This window comes from Lipotes vexillifer, unplaced genomic scaffold (genome assembly GCF_000442215.2).
Source record: "Lipotes vexillifer unplaced genomic scaffold, Lipotes_vexillifer_v1.1 scaffold306, whole genome shotgun sequence".
Lineage (NCBI taxonomy): Eukaryota > Metazoa > Chordata > Mammalia > Artiodactyla > Lipotidae > Lipotes > Lipotes vexillifer.
In genome coordinates this window covers 106,719-111,468 of record NW_006789814.1, presented here as the reverse complement: position 1 = coordinate 111,468, position 4,750 = coordinate 106,719, and the positions used below count along the sequence as shown (strand labels likewise).

The window sequence follows — 4,750 nt, the reverse complement described above, 5'->3', positions numbered from 1 at the left end:
TTGTCACAGACCAGAGGAGACTGGGGAAGATGATGACCACGTGTAATGTAGTTAGAATCCTGGAGTAGAAAGAAGACTGCTAGAGGCTGAATATTTGTGTCCCCCCAGAATTCATATATTGAAATCCTAACCTCTCATATGATGGTATTAGGAGAGGATGCCTTCAGGGAGATGGTCAGGACATGAGTGTGGAGCTCACATGAATGGGATTAGTGCCCTTATATGAGACTCCAGAGAGCTCCTTTGTCCCTTCTAACATGTGAGGACACAGCAAGACGATGGCCATGTATGAAAAAGGACATGGGTTCTCACCAGACACTGAATCTGCTGGCACCTTGAACTCAGACTTCCCAACTTCCAGAACTATGAGAAATAAATTTCTGCTGTGTAAACCACCCAGTCTATGGGATTTTTTGTTATAGCAGCCAGAGTGGACTAAGACAAGGACATTAATGGAAAAACTGATGAAATTCAAATCAAGCCTGGAACATGGTTAATAGTAACCTAACAATGTCTGTTGCTTAGTTCTGATGGGCACCGGGTGATGTAAGAGATTGACAATGGGGAAAACTGGGTGAGGAGGATACTTGAAATCTCTGCACTATCTTTGCAACTCTTCTGTAAATCTAGTCTAAAATGAAAAGTTTATTTATGGGACTTCCCTGGTAGTCCAGTGGTTAAGATCCTGCACTTCCACTGCAGGGGGCACAGGTTCAATTCCTGGTTGGGGAACTAAGATCCCACATGCTGCGTGGTACAGCCAAGAAAATAGTAATAAATTTAAAAATAAAGTTTATTTTAAAATTAGAGAGAATGTTACCTAACTTTCACAGATACTGTGATGATTAAAGATAATACTATAAGGAAACTGCTGGGCACATAACAAATTCCCGATAAAGAATAGCTGTGATTGCAGTGACTTCACATTGGGCTGTAGATATCTTTTCTCTCCCCAGCAGTGCCTTTCAACAAACATCAGTGTTGGAAAGAGCAGGCACAAGAGCTTTTCATTTCACCCTGAGATGCCTTCTCCCTTTTCCTCCTCCTGCCAAGCCCCCTCCCAAGAAGAGAGTAGCAGACGCCTGGCAACTTTTTAGTAGCTTGGACCAAGATTTATTGTCAACAGCCCAGTAAGTAACAGCTGTTTGCATTCCTTTCCCTCCATTGCCTCTTGAATGTCAAGTCTCTTAGCTGAGAGAGCACCCTTCATTTGGCTACGTTTGTTTTAAGAATTATTTTTTTGCACAGAATTATCTCCTCAGCCACCCAACCTCCATTTCCAGTCTTCTTAGGTCAGAGACAAATACGAAAGGAATGACAGATGATTTCCAAATATTACATAGTTCAAGTCAATTAATTTAGTGCACATTTGTTTGCCCATAATTGCTATTCTGGGAGACCCCTTATATTTCCCTTTCCTACTGCCCTTTGGCCTCGTTTTGTAACTATGTAGTAATCAGAATTGAATTTGTCTCATTTCACGTCCTTTTTGGAGCCCAGCTGGAGGAGATGCTACCCCTGCATCATTCTAAAGCCACTTTCTTTCCTCTTAGAAGCGTGTTTTGAAGATCCCAACACTGTTCCTCAATTGTAATCTTTCCCAGGTGGACTAGCTGAATAAATTCAACACCCACATGGTGCACATTTGTCACTGAAAGATGACAGCAAAAGCACCATCACAGTGAAAAAACAGCAGCAGGAGAAACGGAGAGAAAGAAAACCCAAGGGCCTTCCCCATCAGAATCAGAACAATGAGGCACCTTGAAGAATCCATGGTTGGGCTTGTTGCAGTGACAAAGTAGACAATAACCTCCTGATTTATTTTTCCTCCTGCAGGTTTGTTTTGTTTCGTTTTGAATACATCTGTTCTGACTGTGCCAGCATAAAGCAAAAATTTATGCCCAAAGTAAACAGTGATTTATCACTGAGCCACATTAAATATGATCTCCTGTATATCTCTTTCCAGACATATTTCCCTCGCGGCTCCTGCCCCCGCCCACTGGGGTCTCTTTAAAGGGACTGAAAAAACGCCAAAGCACAGCCAGCGATGTCACTGTGGAATGGCCCAGCTCCTGTGTGTTGATGTGTCTACCTATCCAGCGTGAAGTTTCCAGCAAAGTCATCTCTGAACTAAGGGTTTAGACTCATAGGTTGGTGATGTTGGCATTTCCATCTATGATGAAAAAGCACAGGATTTGCAGGGCAAAATGTTCTGCTCTCAGAACTTCCTGCCACCTTCCTGCCAGAAGCTCAGCTCCCGGCTGTTGGGACCACATCGCGCCTGTTTTCCCAACGACCGGCACAGAGTTAGGCATTGACTGGCATCTGTAAAAACAGCCCACGCGTATACTGAGAGCCAGATCCTAGCCATGGCTCCAACTGCTCTTCATGGAGTAACTCATCAAACCCTCCTACTATCCCTAAGAGACAGAGACTACTGTTATTCTCATTTTACGGAGGAGGAAACTGAAGCCCAGAGAGGTTAAGTACATCCCCAGAAACACACAGAAGAAGAAATCTTATTTAGTGGTTTCTAACCAAGGTGCTTATGAAGCCAATATTTCAGGGCCTAATTTATAATAAAACACCCAGCTGGGACTTGATAAAGTGCATCGCTGGAGAAAGAAAAGAGAGGGAAAGGGTCCCAGTCCTGCAGCTGCTGTATAACCATGTGTAGAGCCATAAGTGCAGAGATTAATGGCTCCTCATAGCCATAAATACATTTTTTTCTCTTTGATGAGTCCTAGGGGACAGGAATCTGGTTATAATTGGATGTGGTGCAATATTGCTTTTCATTTACAATTACAGTACTAAGAAAATTAAAAGGAATAGCATAAAGCTTGAGTGTGTGGCGATTGAAAAGGATGCTCATCAAGGTGCCAGATTTGCAGCTCTTCCTACCCCACCCTCCCTTTCCTTCAAGCGGCACCTGCTCTGCTCGGACGCGGGCGCCTTGGGACAAGGCACTGGGAAATTGCAATTACCTCCCTTCCTTTGGCGGACATTCAAGACAGGGCACATTTCGTCAGTTTCTGCTTTGTGTTTTGCCCACATCTCAAACAGATTATAATATAATTATCCAAGCTCAGGCATCAAGAGGAAAATGAAATTCTAATTTCTCCTTCCTCAGCTCTGCCATCTTCAGTTGTCCGCAGTGGAGTAAAACGGTCATTCTCCCAGATCTTTTTTTTTTTCTTTTTGGCCTCGCCTTGTGGCTTGTGGGATCTTATTTCCCCAACCAGGGATCCAACCCACGTCCCCTGCAGTGGAAACGTGGAGTTTTAACCACTGGACCGCCTTCCAGTCCCTTCCCCAGATCTTTGTGTTTGTTTCCATGACATCCTCTCTGAATGCATTTACTCATGAGAGAGGCTGCTAAAGGAAACGATATATGTAAAATGCTTTGCACTTAATGTCCAGCGCATTATAGGTGCTTAATAAATGGAGTGCCTCCTTCACTCCTTCATTTTGCCTTCAGATCACTCCCCTCCTTCTAACCCTGGCCTCACTCACATTCTCGCTGAGATGCTTCAGAGTTGACCCCTGCCTCTAACCTAGCCATTATCAAAGCCCGAAGTGCTATCCCCAGACCAGCCGCAGCAGCGTCACTTGAGAACATGTTAGAAATTCAAACTCGCAGGCCCCAGCTCAGAGCTACTGCATCTGAAACTCTGAAGGTGAAGACAAGCCATCTGAGTTTAACAAGCCCCCCGGGGGATTCTGAGGCGGGCTCCAGGGTGATAAGCACTATTCTAACCCCTTTCAATGTCTGATGGATCACCCATGTCAATTTCCATCACCACAAACCCTGAATTCACTGGAATTATTTTTGAAAAACACGGAAGACCAGTTGCCAGAGTTTAGAAATCTGTTTGAGAAATTTCTCTTGCTACATATGGGTTGTGAGAGGATTTCACGTGAATACTAGATATAACTTATTGATGAATTACTCTAGCTCAACTCTGGATCTTTTGTGTTTGTACATACCTACTCTCAGAGGGGTGCTGGTAAATGTTTAACAACTGGCTCTCTGGGGAGAGGATGCCCCGGTGTGTAGAATTTGCCAGTTTCTGTGGTGTAAACACTACCATCACGACATCAACAGATGCAGAGTTGGGAAAAGGCAAATACATTGGTTCTCGCAAGCTGGCACCAGCAGGTTGCAGCACCCAATGTCCTGCTTTCCAACTGGAACCAACATTTCTCAGGGTAGAGCATATGTCTTCAGCATCTTTGTCATTGCCCCCAAGGGCCCTGTTTGGGGAGGAGGGAATGTTTATGCCTCAAGCCTTAAGAGAGTAGGACACTTGACTCTCTCCGCAACAATTCTGTCCCTTCTGTTCATGCCAACCCTATGGGAGGAGGACTTGCTGATTGGATGGTGACAGCTTGAGACAGTCTGCAGGCACATTTTACAAGTCAGCAAGATCCTGTGGTAAAGGTAGGAACCAGCCAGACCCCTCCTCTTTCTCCTCTGTGCCCATGCATGATGGGCCCCTTCCCACTTCCTACGTCTCTTTCCATGTCGTGAGACAAGAAGTCAAAACAGCACCTGGCTCCTTCTCCAGTGGCTGTTGGGGTCTGTGGACCCAGAGTGGCTCACATAGCAGACACTATGAATTCTAGGGATGGTCCAGGAAGCTTTCTCACCCAGAAAGAACTTTCTCACCCAGACACACATACAAGGGAAGTCCAGTCCTGAGGACAGAGGAAAGAAGGCATCGGGCACAGTGTTTACCATTAATGCAAC

At 44.9% G+C, this 4,750-nt stretch overlaps 1 non-coding gene across 1 annotated transcript; it reads left to right on the top strand.

Moving 5' to 3' along the window:
- Positions 1–659: 659 nt before the first annotated feature.
- On the top strand, positions 660–732 carry TRNAG-UCC (transfer RNA glycine (anticodon UCC)). Its single transcript has one exon. It is a non-coding gene; the product is annotated as a tRNA-Gly (tRNA).
- The last annotated feature ends 4,018 nt before the right edge of the window (positions 733–4,750 follow it).